At 46.1% G+C, this 19,907-nt stretch overlaps 1 protein-coding gene and 1 long non-coding RNA gene across 3 annotated transcripts in view; one reads left to right on the top strand and one right to left on the bottom strand.

The window, feature by feature from the left end:
• Nucleotides 1-1,532, bottom strand: part of LOC309553501 — a 1,012,307-nt gene extending 1,010,775 nt beyond the window's left edge. The window contains exon 1 of the long non-coding RNA XR_014225174.1: nt 1,472-1,532. This is a non-coding gene — a long non-coding RNA (uncharacterized lncRNA). The remainder of the gene's footprint in view (nt 1-1,471) is intronic.
• DYM (dymeclin) overlaps nt 1-19,907 on the top strand; it is a 678,939-nt gene that overhangs the window by 157,119 nt on the left and 501,913 nt on the right. The gene's annotated exons all lie outside the window — the stretch shown is intronic.

Consider the following 19,907-nt stretch of genomic DNA (forward strand, 5'->3'; position numbering starts at 1 on the left):
CTTTTCCCTGAAGATAGCCTTTTATTTACAATTCCTTCTGTTTTAATGTCAAAGGCTTTCCACTTTCTGTTTTCAGGATAATAATAGCTATTTGCTAGTCGCTGACCAAGCTGCCAGAACGGGCTTTTCCGGCATTATTCATAAAATATGATTAATAATGACCATTGAGATCTTTGTTTGGGAGGGACGTTCTGGGTGGTTTTGTTTAATTACACAGTGCAAACGAACAGAATAGGGCCCATTTCAACCAGTGTGCATTGCACACTATCATTTTACTGTATTACGTTAATTTTGAATGGGTCCCGACACAAAAGAAATCGCTGCTGCTCCTATTTTTTTTACCACATTGCATCACAACGTTCATCATAATTTGTGGTATGCTGTGGTGTTTTGTAGTGCAACTGTGCCTTTTAGCTGTGTTGGGGTGCCATTCAAAATGTATTACAGCTCGGCCAATGGCACGGTGCTTGGTATGTTACCATGCATAGGAAGTCACTCTTGCACAAATTTTTTTACTGTATCACACTGCAACAAAATGCACGTAATGCAATGTGGGTTGCTGTTGTATTATAAGCAGATGTGTTGGGGATGGTTTCAAAATAATTGCACCCCAATGCATCACACCATACTTTGTGAATTGCTGTGCGTTTTGGCAATGCATGAATTGTACTGCCCATTACTGCATTACGATAGGGGGGATGGACCCTTGAAGGGTTATTTTACCTTAAAGTGGTTGTAATCCCTCACATATACCCAGTGAAGTGACTGGCCTTAGATGATACACAGAGATTAAACAAATCCTACATAAGTTGTACTTGTGCTTTTTTGGGTTTTTTTTTTTTGTTTGTTTTTTTCCACTTAAGCCCCGGAGGATTTGGCTGCTCAAAGACCAGGGCCTATTTTTGCGATTCGACACTGCGTGATTTTTTAACGGACAAATGCGCGGTCGTGCGACGCTGTACCCAAATGAATTTGACGTCCTTTTTTTCCCACAAACATAGCTTTCTTTTGGTGGTATTTGTTTGATCACCTGTGCGATTTTTTTTTTTTTTTTTTTACTTTTTGCGCTATAAACAAAAAAGAGCGTCCATTTTGAAAAAATAACAATATTTTTCACATTTTTTTTTATATGAAGTTTTCAAAAAAAAAATAATGTAAAAATCAATTTTTTTTACATTTTAGGCCGATTTGTTTTCCGCTACATATTTTTTGTAAAAAAATCGCAATAAGCGGATTTGGATTGGTTTGCGCAAAAGCTATTGCGTTTACTAACAACTTGAAAGGTTTTTTTTTTTTTTTTTTACTAGTAATGGCGGCGATCTGCGTCCCCCCCCCCCCCCCCCCCCGGACTGCGACATTGCGGCGGACAGATCGGACCCCTGACTGACATTTTTGACAGTTTTGGGGGTACCAGTGACATTACTACAGTAATCAGTGCTATAAATATGCACTGTTACTGTAAAAATCACACTGGCAGGGAAGGGGTTAACTTTATTAGGGATCAAGGGGTTAAGTGTGTCCCTAGGGGCGTGAATCTAACTGTCAAGGGGCGTGGCTTGTGATGTAACCACAGAGACATACGATCCTACATAGCAGGTTCGTACAGTTTTTGCAGTTACATAGAAACATAGAATGTGTCGGCAGATAAGAACCATTTGGCCCATCTAGTCTGCCCAATATATCTGAATCCTATGAATAGTCCCTGGCCCTATCTTATATGAAGGATAGCCTTATGCCTATCCCATGCATGCTTAAACTCCTTCACTGTATTTGCAGCTACCACTTCTGCAGGAAGGTTATTCCATGCATCCACTACTCTCTCAGTAAAGTAATACTTCCTCATATTACTTTTAAACCTTTGCCCCTCTAATTTAAAACTGTGTCCTCTTGTGGTAGTTTTTCTTCTTTTAAATATGCTCTCCTCCTTTACCGAGTTGATTCCCTTTATGTATTTCAGGGAGAATGACAGACGGCTGTGTTTACATCAGCTGCCTGCCTTTCTCCCTCTCCAGCGGGAGATCGTGAGTGGCTGGTGGACATCAGAGCCGCCGGTCACTCTCGCGGGGATAAAACAAAGACAGACAGAGGCGCCTCTAAGTGTAGACTTTATGCAACAGGTTTAATGAATAAAATTATGCACTCACATTAGTAAGCATATATTGATGCCCATAAAACAAGGTTCCAGTGTGGAGAAGTGTACATCATCCGGTCATGGACATCCGTCCTGCTGGAGCTGAAATCCTTTCGCCGTGGCCGGTGTAACGTTAAAAAACCATACCCCGTGAAGAAACCATACCCTCGTCACTTCCTGTGTGAAACAGCTGAGCAGCGCAGCAGTGCGCATGCTCAGAGCCCCGAAAACAGCATGGAACAGCTGTGAAGATTAGAAGTGCGCATGCTCGGAGGGTAGGAAATCATAACGGAAGTGTGCATAATCAAATACTTGCGGCGGGTACATAAAAACAGTTCGGCAGCAACATTAATCATCTCCTCTGCTATCCCTGTCACCTCCCTGATGTCGGCTAGTAAATATAAAAGCGGCGGCGGGTGTATGGAATCGGTATGACGGACATCTCGTCTCCGTGATGCGCTTTTATATTTATTAGCCGAGAGCAGGGAAGTGAGAGGGGAAGGAGCGGAGATTATTCATGTTGCAGAGGAGCTGTTTTCTTCTAACCGCGGCAAGTTTATGTACCGTGAGAAATCCATACACTCCGGAAGTGACGAGGGTATGGTTTTCTCACGGGTATGGTTTTTTCACGGAACACCGGCTTGTACGGCAAGGTTAGAACCAGGAAGTAGGCTCGGTGTATTTGCTTGACAGCAAGGCTTGGTGGATAGTCGACCCTGGATGATGTCATCTGCATGCGACACGTTTCCGAGTGTGCTTGCTGCCTGGGGGAGGGCAGCCGCGCTCCTTCTTCACGGCAAGTCTGAAGAGCGCGGCTGCCCTCCCCCCAGGCAGCAAGCACACTCGGAAACGCGTCGCATGCAGATAACATAATCCAGGGTCGACTATCCACCAAGCCTTGCTGTCAAGCAAATACACCGAGCCTACTTCCTGGTTCTAACCTTGCCGTACAAGCCGGCCACGGGGAAAGGATTTCAGCTCCAGCAGGACGGATGTCCATGACCGGATGATGTACACTTCTCCACACTGGAACATTGTTTTATGGGCATGAATATATGCTTACTAATGTGAGTGCATAATTTTATTCATTAAACCTGTTGCTTAAAGTCTACACTTAGAGGCGCCTCTGTCTGTCTTTGTTTTAGCCCTGTGGAACCCCTGGCTTTTGGTTTTTGGATGGCTGCCCTACATGGTGGACTTTTTCTCCCCCTGTGCCATTAATGACTTTAACTCCATGGACTGTTGGTTCGATATGTGATCAAGCGCCTGTTAACATTGTGTATACTCTCGCGGGGATGTCAGGGAACGAGCGGGGGGCGGGAGCGCACCTCCGGCGGCGCGCGCTCGCCCCCTAGAGGCTCGCGGGCGAGCGACGTACCGGTACGTCGCTTTGCCCAGGAGCGCCAGACTGCCGCAGTATATAGTCGTGTGGCAGTCGGCAAGTGGTTAATACATTTGATTTTTCACAATTATACACAAACCTCAGAGTCCAAAAGAAAACATTTAAATACCAACAATCCAACAATTAACCTTGCAGGGTCTTGCAGGTCTCATAAAATGGAAAATGCCAATACATACAGCATTAGAAAATTACACAAGTACCAGGACAATCAAAACCGCATAATCATAAATGGTAGTAAACAAGTCTCAATAGTCTGAATTTAGAGAGGCTAAACCAGGGGGACTTGAGATCCACCTGCCCCACAGTTTACAAAACAATTTCGGTTAGGTTGGACTCCCCCCCCCCCCCTCAAAATGGAGTTTAGTGAGAAACATAGTACAAAAAACAACAGTACAAGTTCAAGTCAATATACATCAAGCATAAACATAACACAACTCCAGACATCAACACATAGCAGCTTAATCTCGGCCCTGATGCCCAGCCTGTTTTTCCCACCGTGCATCCAAAACAGATACAATATTGTGACCCAGTTTTCACTGAAATATTCAATATAGCAGATGCCTTACATCAACAGTCTCTCCAAGACCAAGTCTGCTGGGGAAAGCCCTGGAGTATTCAGCCAAGAGTCCCATATATCATTAAATTTATGCGGGTGCCCCAGTGCTGGATGATATATTTCTCCAGACGCAAGGTATCCCCCATTTGACTAAGCTATTCTTTAAGAGTAGGAAGTTCAACTGCTTTCCAATGTCTAAGAATAAGTTTGCTGGTCTGGAACAGTGCCCTGGCAATAGCCTGTTTAGGTTTTTTCTCAATGGGAAGGTCATCCAGAATACCCAGTAGACCAGGCCTTGGGTCAATAGGGATAGTAACCTGAAATACCCTAATAGTGATAATTACCCCAGTCCAATAAAGGTGCAGTTTTGGACATCTCCAGAGAAGATGAATTAAGTCTCCATGGTCCCAAGAGCATCTGGTACATAGTGGGTCATCTCGTACTCCCATTTTATACAGTCTAGCAGGAGTTAGGTGTACCCGTAAGACCATGTAACGTTAATGAAAGGCGCTCGGTGACATTGAGAGAGCAGGAGTGTACTGCCTGTAGGGCTTCCTCCCACTGCTCATCCTCAAATGCGCCCCAGTCCCTCTCCCATTTGCTCATAACACTAGCAGGAAAGCCTCGTAAGAAGATGGACTATTACATAGAATAACAGTTTGGAACTCCTCGTTAAAGGATTTATATCAGACCTGTCAACAAAATAAGTCAGCAGCTACATAAGGTTTAAAAAAAAAAAAAAACAGCCACTCACCTGTCCCACGGTCCAGCGGTTTACTTAGCCCAACCGTCTTCACCCTCTGTTCTCTTTAGGCAGCGTTGACATCTTCACTATTGGCACCCGGCCGTGACAGCTGGCGGCTTCACAGCCGGGTGACCACTGCGCATGTGTGAGTTGCTTTGTGCATTGTGAATGATGGATGCAGTCTTCTGGGACCTGTCAGTGTCCCAGAAGACTGCAGGGCAAGGAAGGAAGAACTTCTTTTGCCGAGCGCTGTGGCACTTGGAGCGGAAGTGGGAAGCAGGTACCTGTCAAAATCCGGTACCTGCTCCCCCCCCCTCTCCTTAAAGTGCCAATTGTGAAAGAGGAGTGGGGGACAAGTCCTTAAAGTGGAACTTTCCCTTTTGAGTGGAGTTCCGCTTTAAGTTGTGAGACTTCAGCCATGTAATGAAAAATGGGAGACAGTGACTGTAACCATTGTTCCCCGCCAATTTGGACTTTGGACCTGTTTATCTGCGGTCTTCACTCTACATCAATTCAAGGTTCAGAATTTTTCAGCTTGTCTAAGCTGTCAGAAAAAAGGGGAGGAAAGCTGAAGTCACACTCTGAAAGCTCAGTGAGGAGAGCTCTGAGAGTTGATTGGAGGGAAGGAACCCCCCACCTTCACACAAGAACAGAGTTGAGGCTGTCAATCAGCTAGAGCTCCCTCCGGTCACCTTTTTTCTCTTGGTGTCAGGGAAAGCTTGTCAGAAGTGACTCATGCTGATAGCAGAGGAATGAAGCAGGAGACGGAAATGACACGACGTGCTCTTAATTGAGACAAGTACACACTATAGAGTGATGTTTTTTTATGTTTTATGTCTGAGGTTTACAACCACTTTAACCAAAATACTGCCGTCCTACCTTGTTGCTAGGATGTTGCTAAGACACTCCAAGTTATCACACGTGTGTCAAAACCTTTTGGTCCACAATCTCCTCGGTCTCCGCATTGTTGAGCTAAGAGCTTCTGTGTCAGGGGAGAGAGAGCACATGCGAGGGTGTTTGATCCGGCTGGGGGTGTCTTAGCAACATTTTAGCAACAAAGGACAGGATGATGCCATCTCTGGGATTTTTTGCACCCAGGCTTCAGGAGGTACAAAAGTGGCCTACAACTATATAAAGGGCATTATTCAACTTTGGTCAAAGTTGCACAATTTATTTTTTTATTTATAGACACTCTTTACCTGAATAGGCAGTTTTTTTTTTTTTTTTGTTATAAAAGTGAGCTAACAGTTATTTGTGAAGTCAGAAATAAAAATCCTTCTGTGTGCAGCAGCCCCCCCCCCCCCCCAGCACCCCTAATGCTTTCCTGAGCCCATCTCGATCCAGCGATGTCCACGGCTGTCTCAGCCATCCGGGACTCCCCTCCTCCTTGGCTAAGACACAGCAGCGGCGCTATTGGCTCCTGATGCTGTCAATCAAAGTCAGTTAGCCAATGAGGAGAGACAGGGTGCGGGGCCGAACCGCATCTCGGTGTCTGAATGGACACAGGGAGCTGTGCCTCGGCTCTGGTGCCCCCCCCCCCCCCCATAGAAAGCTGCTTGCTGTGGCGGCACTCAATGGGAGGGAGGGGCCAGGAAAGCCGAAGGGGGACCCGAGAAGAAGTGGATCTGGGCTGCTCTGTGCAAAACCTACTGCACAGAGCGAGTAAGTATACCATGTCTGTGTTATTTTTATTGAAAAAAAAAAAAAGATTTTACAATAATTTTAAATATAAATATTACTGTCGTTGAGCATTTAAGAGATCCGGTTACTTTTTTTGTAAAACGCATACAGCAACAGAACAATAATAAATATATATATGTGTGTATATATATATATATATGTGTGTATATATATATATATATATATATATATATATATATATATATATATATATATATATAAAATATATGTATGCAGCCCTCAAATTTTCCACTCGCCTGCTCGCATTTAGTGGAAAATGATTTAGGGCGAGTGTGGGGCTGCTCCGGGAGCCGCTCAGGGGAGGAGAGGAAGAGGAAAGCCGGCCAGCCGACGGACTGGATAATCACAGAGCGTGGATCATCCCACTGTAACAGTGGGTACACACAATCCCACCTCCTAGCCCGGCTTCTTTGATAGACAGAACACCTGGCCAACCAGGACGTGTGACGTCTATCAAAGGAGCAGGGCCAGAAGGCGGGATTGTGTGTGTCGGCGAGCGCCCGGCAATTAAAATTAAAGCTGTTTCAGCGGGATGATCTGCGCTCTGTGATTATCCGGCCAGATTTTCCTCTTTCTCTCTCTTCCCCTGCACTGGTCAGTGCATTGACAGGCATAGGTAAAGCTGCATTGATGGGCACAAGTGAAACTGAATTAATTACAGGCTCAGGTAAAGCTGCATTGTCGAGCACAGATAAAGCTGCATTGACGGGCTCAGGTGAAGCTGCATTGACGGGCTCAGGTGAAGCTGCATTGACGGGCTCAGGTGAAGCTGCATTGACGGGCTCAGGTAAAGCTGCATTGACGGGCTCAGGTAAAGCTGCATTGACGGGCTCAGGTAAAGCTGCATTGACGGGCTCTGGAAAAGCTGCATTGACGGGCTCTGGAAAAGCTGCATTGACGGGCTCTGGTAAAGCTGCATTGACGGGCTCTGGTAAAGCTGCATTGACGGGCTCTGGTAAAGCTGCATTGACGGGCTCTGGTAAAGCTGCATTGACGGGCTCTGGTAAAGCTGCATTGACGGGCTCTGGTAAAGCTGCATTGACGGGCTCAAGTAAAGCTGCATTGACGGGCTCAAGTAAAGCTGCATTGACGGGCTCTGGTAAAGCTACATTTAACAGTGTCATTTTATGAGATAATTTATGAGGTTGTGTTTAGGGGTGGAATTGAGGGTGGGGCAGGGTAGGAGCTGAGTTGGGCAACTGATCGCGACTAACCCTTAAGGCCTGGCTAGTAGCTCAGGACTTGAAACTTTGAGCCCTGATGTAAGTACGTGTGAATATGTGTGATATATATATATATATATAATTTTTTTTTTCTTTTTTTTTTTTTATTCGTTCTTTGACGGACACAGGTCCATATTTTCTTTGACCCTTATGTTATGCTGCCCCCTACAGGAGTAGAAAGTGTGGAAAATAATTGACTGTAGGGCAGTCCTAGGGGTTATACTCTGACTTCCTGCTATAGGACTTCTGTTTTTTTTCTGCCTAGTCAGGAGTAAGGACCTAGTTCCTTGCTGGGATCTCTGGTCCTAGCATTTTTCTTTTTTAAACAAACTTTTTTTATTTTATTTTTTTCTGAACTGCAATCAAGTCTGTTCCAGTGAGAACTACAATCAACTGCTGGACTGGGCCACGCACTGGATATTCCAGATCCTTATGGTTTTCCCAGTCTGGCCAGTAAACGCGACCTGACCGCAGACCCGCGCTAGGTCGGCCGCGACGTAGCCCAACTGGATGGGGGCTGGCTGGTGAGTTAAACGTCTCGCGAGGATGCATAGCCCTGGTCGTAGCGCACCTCAGACCCGCAGCACCCCCATTCCAAGATGGTGTGGTGGTCTGCCTGGAATGGTGCCCGGCTGGGTTCAAGGTGTGGTGAGTAGTGTCCCCCCTCCCCTCTGGTGATTTTTCGGGTTGGACCTCCCATTCACCCTCCCCTATCCCCCCCTCAGTCCCCCACAGGGTGTCCATGCTGTTTACATGCGTTGGGGTGTCAAGCGGTGATAGATTGGGGGGAGTGGGGCGCGCCGCGGGCTGCTCAGTTTGAAAATTTCTGGTGGGGAATCCCTTTCAGGGCCCCCCCCCCCCCTGCTGGCTAAATGTAGCTAGTGGTCCTCTGGGTGTCCTGGAAGTCGCGTGGACTCCACATGGTGCCGTCATTTTACAGTGGGTGGCTGTCCTTGGTATCGGCATGCATGTTTGTGTAGCTTGGTGGCCATGTTTTGGTAGTTTTCCATTGTTTTCAATGCAGTGGCCATTTTCCTGTAGCCTGTGGAGCAGCGAAACGGCGGTGGGCCTCTAGTGTCAGTGCCTGCGTTTCCTTTTCCTCTCTGATTGCTGCACAGCATGCAGCTTGGCGCTCTGTGTCCCTCCTAAGTCGTTGGTGGTGAGTTCCCTGTGGGTGTACAAAGCTCCCTCTTTCTGCTTGGTGCACTGGGACCTGTGGTGCCACTGGTGCAGCGGTGGGGGGAAATATTACAGCAATTTTTTTCTACACTTTACTGGCGGTTCCCAGGTTAACCATGGAATTCATGGAGCACATGTCACCACCTGACCCACTCTCAGAAGCTGCGTGACCCTTTGGGTCTCAGTCTGCCTTAGCGGCCATGATGGCGGTCCTGCAGTCCCTGGTGTCCAAAGTTGATATGGCCCTTTAAAATAGGCCTAGCAAAAAGCGTCCTCCGCTTTCACCTGCATCTACTGTCTCCTCGGATTCTAAGGTCGATTTGGCCGCCGCAGACGCGAGTCCACCCTACTGGGTCTGCGTCCATGCACCCTGAGTGCTCTGATAGTGGGGATTATTCCTCTTCCACTATGGCCTAATGCTGCGTCTGCTGCACCGGTAAAGTTTTTTACCTGCAGATCAGCCAAGCTAACTAAGTTATTCCTTTTTTCCTTTTTCCTGCCTATTTCAACGATATTGTCGCTAGGGTACCTAAGCGTTTCGCTAGGAGGTATCCTTTTTGAAGAGTCCCTTGTAAAGAAACTGACAGTTCCGCCGGTGGTGGATTCCCAGGTTTCCAGGTTAAATAAAGCTACACTGCTTCCGGTGGAGGACTCCCCATCTTTTAAGGACCCTGTTGACAAGAGAGCTGAGTCTCTGGTCCGATACCTTTTTACCGCGGCCGGTTCAATTTTGTGGTCAGTGTTTGCCATAATCTTGATCTCCCAGAACTTAATGGATTGGGCAAAGCTTCTGCGCCAGGATTTTGAAGGGGGTGAGCATCCTCCTGAGCTAACGGAACTGGCGGACCAGTTAGTACAGGGCTTTCAGTATATCTGTGATGCCTCTCTGGACGCGCCCCCCCTTAGCCTGCAGGGTGTCCATGAGGGCGGTGACTCTTCGCTGCATGATTTGGCTGAAATGCTGGTCTGCGGACCAGGCTTCCAAAAAGGTGTTAACCTCCCCTTTGTAGGAGACCGCCTGTTCAGGGCTTCCACGAAAGAGCTCATTAAAGGTCTTACGGGAGGTCAGGGTACTCTGCTTCCACAGGTTACCAAGGGCAAAGCGCTTCATCGCAAGCCTGACCCTTTCTTCTCTGCCCACAAATGGCCCTTTTGTCCCGCAGGACAAGGGATCAAAATCCGCCCGTAACTTCACGGGGGTTCCAAGAGACCCTGGTCTGGTAAGCCAAAAGTAGGTTCCACTGGTCCTGCAGACAAGTCCACTTCCACCTGAAGGGGCGCCCTCACTTATTTCTGGGGTGGGGGTATGTCTTCGGTTCTTTCCAGACCCGTGGACCTCCTGAATTCAACACAAGTGGGTCCACGAGTTGATTCGGTCAGGTTACAAGATCGAGTTTCGGTCCTTGCCTCCAGCAAGGTTCTTCCTTTTCACCTTGCCTCTGTCCCTGGATTGTCTGCGAGGCCTTCTCGTGGTGGAACAGGATCTGCTGTCACAAGGAGTCAATGTACCAGTTCAAGAGTCGGAACGTTTTCTGGGGTTTTATTCAAACCTATTTACTGTTCCTAGGAAGGAAGGCAGGGTCCATCCAATCCTGGATCTCAAGGCCTTGAACTGCTTTGTGTGGGTTCAGAAATTTTGGATGGAGTCCATGCACACTATAGTGGCATCCCTTCATCAAGGGGATTTTCTGGCCTTTATCGATAGCAAGGATGCTTGCCTTAATATCCCAAAATATGTCGGGTATCAGCATTTCCTTCGCTTTGCGGTGGGCGAGGTAACTATCAATTTGTGGCGTTACCCTTTTTAGTCTCACCTCACCTCCTCGGGTGTTCACAAACGTTTTGGCCTCTCGTCTCAACCGGAAGGTTCAAAGGTTTGTGGCAAGGTCTGGGGATCCTCTGGCCAATGCCACAGATGCTCTGGTGGCCCCTTGGGGTCAGTATCGCCTAATGTATGCCTTTCTTCCACTAAAACTTCTGCGAGGCTTCTGCACAGAATTGAGGCAGAAGGCATTCCAGTCATTCTGGTGGCTTCAGACTGGCCTTGCCGGCCTTGGTACACAGATCCAGTAAGACCGGTCGCCGATGTCCCTTGGAGACTCCCTCTCAGAGAAGATCTCAAGGACCGATCTTCCATCCTGCCCTACGTCGCTGGCTTTAACATCTTGGCTATTGAAAGTCAGGTGCTGAAGGACAGAGGGTTATCGGAATCGGTAATTCCTACGCTGTTGAAAGGTAGAAAATCTACTTCTAGGAAGATTTATGATCAAGTCTAGAGGGCGTACATTACTTGGTGAGAGTCTCAAGAGGTACCCCCCCCCCCTTTTCCTTTTCATTGTCTAGTCTTTTGGAGTTTCTCCAAAGAGGTGTAGATCAGCGTTTGGCCCTGGGCACCACCAAGTGCCAGCTTTCCAATTTAGCTATTTTCTTCCAACGCCTATTGGCCACAAATTCTTTGGTTCACACACGTTCGTTCAGGGGGTATGCCGCCTGGTTCCCCGGGTAAGGTCTCCGTTGCCTCCGTGGGACCTTAATCTGGTACGGTCGGTTCTTCAAAGACCGCCTTTTGAAAATATTTGTGAACTTCCTCTGCTTACTTTGACACAGAAGGTGGCCTTCTTGGTGGCTATTACTCCTGCACGCAGGGTTTCGGAGTTGACTGGGTTGTCCTGTCGGTCATCTTACCTGGTGATTCACAGGGACAAAGTGGTGCTACGTCCCTGCCAGTCATTCCTTTTATGTTTTTTTTCTGGTTTACACTTGAATGAAGACTTTGTGTTGCCTTCCTTGTGGATTGTTTTACATTCCTAGGATGTGGCTCGGGCAATCAGGGTGTACCTGGCGGCGACTAAGTCGTTTCGTAATTTGGATTCCTTGTTTGTCCTTACGGATGGTTCTCGGAAGGGCAGGCCGCATCTGCTGCGACCATTTCCAAGTGGATCAGGCAGATTGTAGTGCAGGCCTATTCTATCAAGGGTCATGTTCCTCCTTTCCTTTTTAAGGCACATTCTACAAGGGCGCTTAGTGCCTCCTGGGCCTTCTGTCATCTGGCAACAGTGGTCCAGGTTTGCAAGGCTTGGTCGTCTGTGCACACCTTCACAAAATTTTACAAAGTGGATGTATTTGCATCTTTGGATGCTGCTTTTGGCCGCAAGGTTTTGCAGGCCACTGTTGGAGAGGCTTAAGCCTCTTGATGGTGTAATTTTTGTCATGTGAGCTCCAGTTGTTCTTGGTTGAGCTCCTGTGTTACCTGGTTGGCTACGTTTAACTTTTTTTGGGAAGTATGTTAATTGCTGTGTTTTTCCCACCCCTCAAGTTGACACTGCTTTGGGAACGTCCCAAGGGTCAAAGATGCTATGGAGCTGTGTCCGTCAATGAACGAAAGAGAAAACTGGATTTTTGTCTTACCAAAAAATCTTTTTCTCTGATGTTAATTGACGGACACAGCAGCAACCCCTCTGTTGAGTTGGGTTTTGTATTCTTCTGACACTGCTTGTTACAAAATTGAATCTCTATATCAGGAAGTGGGAGTATACCCCCTAGGACTGCCCTATAGGTGTAGTCAATTATGTTTCGCCTAGTGTCCTACTACTGTAGGGGGCAGCATAACCCAAGGGTCAAAAAGATATATGGAGCTGTGTCTGTCCAAAAACCAGTAGGATGAGTAAAGTGCAATGGCCTGGTGTAGTACCTTCACATACCTTTTTATATCTGTTCAAGAGTACTTTGGGACCACTGAAATCCTGAAGCTCTGTTCCGCAGGGTTCATTTTCCGCAGTTAAAGTTGTGCTTCTTACACCTGGTCGTCAGTGGAGCTGCTTGGCACAATGAAGTATCTACAGTGAGCTTTGGTATGCAACAGGGAGTAGGCCAGCACTTAACTTTACAGAAAAAGATTAAATCTACATGAATTGGATAACCAGGGTTTTCTAAAAGTTGCCCTTGCATATCTCTTACCTTAAGGAGACCTAGTTGCCAGACTAATCATTGTAACCACAATCTTCTGAGAATGCAGGTAAGACCTCAGAAACATCAAGTATTTTAAATGCTCACTATCCCTGTTTTCCTTTACACAATTTTTTGTAGTTGCAATGTGTCCCCCTCCCACCTTACATGTCATTGCCTCTCATCCTCTTGGAGTGTCTGATTATTGCCTGCGATGGCCAAGCCCTCCTGCCGCTCCATTCACCTCCCTACATAACCTTTTTAATATCTTAGCATGGTTTAAAAAACAAGGGCAATAACTATATCTTTTGAGTGACAGCTCTAAGTCTACTTGGGTTGCTGACATCACATCAAAGATGGCAGCCCTTCAGCATGCACTTTTAAGGCTTTTGGATGTCTACCCAGTGGAGGCTTTTATAGGTAAGAACATGCATAAAGTACATTTAATGCACATATAATCATATGGGAAAACTGTTCTTGAAATGAACGGTCTGGAGATGGTGTCTTCAATGTTTGTCCTTCCAGCGTCACACGGAGCCCTTTGATAATGGCCCTGCAGATAGCAACTTTCTGATGGTTACCAGTTGCATTGTCATATGTCCACCTTCCACCCCATGACATTGCTGATAGTGCCTACCTGCTGATAGGTCCTAGCATTCCATAACCGCAGTGTAAGATGATGATGAAGAGGACATGTCTGTTCTTTACAGTCAGGAAGTAGACATATACCATGTGCTCTTCTGGAAGGGATTGTGGTAATAATGATCATATAAGTGTAAGCACAGTCATTTTGTCTATCCTCTCATGTTAAATACTTCATTCCCCCAAGTTTTTTTTAAGGGTAATATAAGGGGGCTGCAGGGTAGGGTAGGGGATGTATAGTGCTACTTAAGCTTTTTTTTTTTTTATTAACACTGCTTAGCACATCTTTCCTGATTTGTTGATTGCAGAGAATGTTCCAGATTTCTTTTGCTGACAGAGAAAGTTTATACAAAACATTTATTTTTCCACTTAAATATCTGGCGTTGGGTCCTGAGAGGTCCTTGCATTACAGCTCACTGCCAGAACCTCAATATACTGCGGCTGTTTTCTGGTTGTATTTCAGAAGACACAGGAGTGCCGAACGTGGTTCATTCTTATATAATACAATTCGCACACCGGCCCTGATTACTGTTTACAAACAGCAAATGTTAAAACAATCTGTCTTGTCTATTGCATGTTTTAGTATTTTCCCACCGCACACCATACTGGATTAAACCAAGTTGATGGAAGTGCTGTAATGACCACTGAACGACAGTGTGAAATTATGTCCCATGAAAATGTATGGTCTGCTTCTTCTGGAATGCTCTCAAAAACAAATGCTGAATCAAAGGGAAAATATTTGAGGGGAAAAAAAGTAAAAACTGCACACCTTATACTTTGAATTTGGGCCTCTTTCTGTAGGCAAGGGTGATGTGTCTGGGCCTTACGCTGAGGAGCCCAAATCTTGCCAGAAGTCACACTGTGATTTTGGGCCCTCAGCTTTCTCAGGATCCCTTGAAAGGGCCCAGTGACATTAACCTCCCCAGGCAAGCTTGCTGAAAATCACAGTGTGAGATGTAAGAAAGGGCTACAAGAAGTGGACTTAAAAGCGTTGTAAACCTCAGACTTGAATATTGAACTAAGCATATCCCTCTAAAGTACGTGCTTGTCTTAATACAGAGCACCTGTCATTTCTGTCCGCTGCCTTGTTTCTCTGCTATCCGCATGAATCACCTCTGGTGAGTTTTCCTGACACCAAAAGAAAAAATGGTGACCCCGCCCCCTGCTTTTTATAGTTGAGAGATCTGTGTAAATTCTGCACTTTGAGTGGATGTAGGGTAAAGATGGCCGTAGATAAACGGGTACAATATATAAAAGAGGATTTGTTTCATCTCTGTTTATCAGTCACTTTACTGGGTATGTGTAAGGGTTTACAACCACTTTAAAGTGAAGAGCCACTTTTTGAGATTTAAAGAATTAAAGACCTTCAAGGACAGCTACATGCATTTACATGGGTTTTAGGAAACTTCATTGCAGGTTCTTGTCCCCTTCTCTTCTGTAGATACAGAGGCGGGCCATTGCAGTAGCTACCTCTAACAGACTGCTAAATCTGCCTTAAAGCAGTAGTAAACTCATTCATCGTATAGCATTTAAAAACATTAACACCAGTAACATGTCATTTTCAATCCAATTTAGTGAAAGCAATCAATTGCTCGTTTTGCTAACCTGTATTATTTTATATTGTATGTTCCGATTTCTTCATAGTACAGCGCCGCCATCCTTACTGTGGTTTTCTCCTGCGGAACGCTGCTGTCTTTCCGCCCACAGTACGAGTATTATTCCCGAAATCCCGCGCATGCGCATTAAACACTGCACTATTGATATCTTCTCTCTCGATCTCCTCTTCTCTGCCGCTCTGCCCTTCACACGTCTTCTTCCTCTCTCCACTACTCCACTATCACTCCCCTGTGACGTAGCAAGTCACATGGGGTAGTGGAGAATTTTTTTTAATGGGGGAAGGTCGTAGTCTCGCGGGAGAACGGGGCTGACGTCTAGGAGAGGAAATGACGCAGCCCCGCAATAGACAGTGAAATATTCCGGCAAGCTAATTATCTTGCCGGAAAAAAATATAACAATGAGCATGCGCGAGTGACGTAGATGACAGCACCGATCTAAATCGAAGGAGAACGGCTGCAGTGACAGGCATGCTAAAATGTGCGTAATAAAATACTGACACATGTCATTAGGATACTGCAAAGTTGTAAAATAGAGGATACTACCGCTTTAATCCCAATGATGCTAGTAAATAAGTCACCAGAGATATACTGTACTTGAAGATGTTGAGGGTGCCTAAAATATTACTTCAAGCTCTGTACAGACTCATTGGAGGAGCAGCAAGCCAATAACAAACAGTTACATTTTAATGTGCAAAACCTCCCTAGGGATTAACATAGTTGCATTTAAAGTGACATTTTGAATTTTTTGAGTCAGCTGGCTGCTGATTGAAAAGAAAATGTCTTTTATTTTGTAATAAGCACTTGTAAAAGTGTTCCTGTTCAAGATTGGGGGAGTTTGGGTATGTTACTTAAAATGCTGGCGTGCAGAGGTTATGACAGTGGGCAGTATGTGCAGGAGAGGAGTAGGGCAGGTATGACGGTATGTATAGGAAAAAGGTGCGGAGAATGTGACAGTGGGCATTATGTGCAGAAGAGTGCAGAGGGTATGACAGATGCCAGTATGTACAGGAGTGGAGTGTAGCGAATGGGACAGTGGGCAGAATAGGAATTGAAGGAGTGCAAAGGGTATAACAGCTGGCAATATGTGCAGGATAGAAGTACAAAGGGTTTCACAATGAAAAGTACAGAGGGTATAACAGAAGGCAGTATGTGCAGGAGCACAAACAAAGGGCAGCTACCCAAACCTTTAACTGGCCTTAACAGCAAGGAGCACATGGAAGGATGATTCATGTTAAAAACAAAGAAAAATACCCAGCTCAAATTGCCAGCCTGCAACAAAACAAATTGTCCTGTCTAACCGTTTACATTAAAAACATGGGTTTAGTTTGTACACATTCGTAAATGCATGCCTAAGCTGCAGAGGCCGCTTCAAGGCACCCCAGTGTTACCTGCATTCCTAAATCTATAAATTTTGAAAGCATCCATAGTAGCCGTACATGGATAATAATGGATAGATTGAGGGCAGGTATACCTGGAGGGAGCCCACTCCTCCTTAAAGGCAAAGGAGCGCACTGGACACCCAGCAGTATGTGCAGGAGACAAGTGTGGAGGGTATGGCAGGAGGCGGTAAGTACAGGAGATGAGTGTGAAATGTATGGCTATGGGGAAGTAACATATAGGAGAGGAGTGTGGAGGGTAGATCAGCAGGTATCTACAGTGGGAGTGTGAAGAGTAGGAGAGTGGCCAATATGTGCAGGAGAAGAATGTGGAGGGTATGACAGCAGGCAGTAAGTGCAGATGTATAGAGGTTATGACAGCAGGCAGTATGTAGAGGGTAGGAGTGGAAATGGTATCAGGAAGCATGTACAGAAGACCGGGCTGGAACAAGGGAAAGGGCACGTGTCCTGGATATACTGCTGCTATTTAGAAGAGAATCTAGTGGGAGCTTCAGCCCGCTTCCTTCTCTTGCTTCTCGAACAGGAGCATTTGCGCAATTTCCCATCTTCGCTTTGGGCACTGGATTAACTTGTCACAGCACTGATAGGGGAGGGGTATGAGGGTGGACAATATGTGCAGGAGTACAGAGGGTATGACAGCTGGCAGTATGTACAGGATAGGAATGAGCAGGGTATGACAGGGCAGTATGTACAGGAATAGAATTGGGAGGGGTAGCACAGCGGGCAGTATGTACAAGAGAGGAATGAGGAGGGTATGACAGCGGGCAGTATGTACAAGAGAGGAATGAGGAGGGTATGACAGCGGGCAGTATACACAGGAGAGGAATGAAGAGGGTATGACAGCGGGCAGTATGTACAGGCGAGGAATGAGGAGGGTATCAGCGGGCAGTATACACAGGAGAGGAATGAAGAGGGTATGACCGGGCAGTATGTACAGGAGAGGAATGAGGAGGGTATGGTGGTGGGCAGTATGTACAGGAGAGGAATGAGGAGGGTGTGACAGTGGACAGTATGTGCAGGAGAGGAATGAGTAGGGTACGGTGTTGGGCAGTATGTATAGGAGAGGAATGAGGAGGGTATGACAGTGGGTACTTGGTAGAGGAGAGGGGTATGGTATCATCAGGCAGTATTATCGGGAGAGAAGTTCAAGAGTATTACAGCGGGCAGTATGTACAGAAGAGGAGTGGGAGGGTATGATCGGGGGTAGTAATGTACAGGAGAGGAGTGTGGAGGGTATGACGGGGTAGTATGTACAGGAGAGGAGTGGGAGGGGTATATGGTTTTTAGGCAGTATGTTCGGAAGAGGAGTGGGAGGGGTATATGGTATCAGGCAGTATGTTCGTGAGAGAAGTGGGATGGTATGACGGGGTAGTATGTACAGGAAAGGAGTGGGAGGGGTTTATGATAATGGGCAGTATGTATAGGAGAGGAGTGGGAAGGGTATATGGTTTTAAGGCAGTATGTTCGGAAGAGGAGTGGGAGGGTATATGGTATCAGGCAGTATGTTCGTGAGAGAAGTGGGATGGTATGACGGGATATTATGTACAGGAAAGAGTGGGAGGGGTTTATGATAATGGGCAGTATGTATAGGAGAGGAGTGGGAAGGGTATATGGTATCAGGCAGTATGTACAGGAGAGGAGTGGGAGGGGTATATGGTATCCGGCAGTATGTTTGGGAGAGGAGTGGGAGGGGGTATATGGTATCAGGCAGTATGTACAAGAGAGGAGTGGGAGGGGTATATGGTATCAGGCAGTATGTACAGGAGAGGAGTGGGAGGGGTATATGGTATCAGGCAGTATGTTTGGGAGAGGAGTGGGAGGGGGTATATGGTATCCAGCAGTATGTTCGGGAGAGGAGTGGGAGGGGTATATGGTATCAGGCAGTATGTTTGGGTGAGGAGTGGGAGGGGTATATGGTATCAGGCAGTATGTACAAGAGAGGAGTGGGAGGGGTATTTGGTATCAGGCAGTATGTACAGGAGAGGAGTGCGAGGGGTATATGGTATCGGGCAGTATGTACAGGAGAGGAGTGGGAGGGGTATATGGTATCAGGCAGTATGTTCTGGAGAGGAGTGGGAGGGGTATATGGTATCAGACAGTATTTTCTGGAGAGGAGTGGGAGGGGTATATGGTATCAGGCAGTATGTTTGGGAGAGGAGTGGGAGGGGGTATATGGTATCCAGCAGTATGTTCGGGAGAGGAGTGGGAGGGGTATATGGTATCAGGCAGTATGTTCTGGAGAGGAGTGGGAGGGGTATATGGTATCAGGCAGTATGTTCTGGAGAGGAGTGGGAGGGGTATATGGTATCAGGCAGTATGTACAGGAGAGGATTGGGAGGAGTATATGGTATCCGGCAGTATGTACAGGAGAGGATTGGGAGGAGTATATGGTATCCGGCAGTATGTACAGGAGAGGAGTGGGAGGAGTATATGGTATCCGGCAGTATGTACAGGAGAGGAGTGGGAGGAGTATATGGTATCCGGCAGTATGTACAGGAGAGGATTGGGAGGAGTATATGGTATCCGGCAGTATGTTCGGGAGAGAATTTGAAGACTATTACTTTAAAATGTATTGCAAAATAGCAGATTTAATAAACTAACAATTCTACAAGTTATTTCAATTTTTCTCTAACAAAAGCAGTTTTCAAGTGATGAGATATTTTCAGATTTTTCTTGTTCTTCACACTCGGAATTGTTTGTTTTATCAGTACACGTAGGCTGTTATACACAGTTTGTTTAACCTTTTTAGCAGCGTTTTTCAATATAATAACCCTTGATAGCTTGTGGCATTTTTGAGGATGGTGATACAAGCTAGACAAATGCATTCTATATCCTTCTTTCAAACTTTCCAGACCACTATGTCAAGTTAAAAGTTTGCTGGCGTTTGTTTTGATACGCTGGCAAATCTTTTTCCTCTTTTTAACCTGATGACTCCAAACATGCTGTGAGACTTGTCAAAATAATGTATTTGTGGCTTGCGTGTCGTGCTGGCTCTTCTAAGCGGTTTGTTTTAGGTTGTATGGAAGCCATAAAACGGAATTACCCTCACTGTTCTCTTGTTAAAGCATGTTACAATACCGCACTGTCCTCTGTTCAAAGCTGGACAAATCCCAGGAGCCAGGTAACCAATGGCACTAAAAAATGACAGCTGCTGCCTTAAATTTTAGGTCTTCTGAACTAATGTCAGTATAAGCCCGTGTATCGTGGCTCCTTAAAATAGCCTGTTGGCTTCTGGATGAGACTGGCTGGCTCCTATATTCAGCTTTAAAATTCACACTTTACATGACTCAGTGGGGGGAATGTCAGCATTACCAAATCACTTATATTATTTTTAGTTAAAAAAAAGTACATCTCTCTTGCCATGAATAGA

This window comes from Pelophylax lessonae (assembly GCF_965119305.1).
Source record: "Pelophylax lessonae genome assembly, chromosome: 1".
NCBI classification, from domain to species: Eukaryota; Metazoa; Chordata; class Amphibia; order Anura; family Ranidae; genus Pelophylax; species Pelophylax lessonae.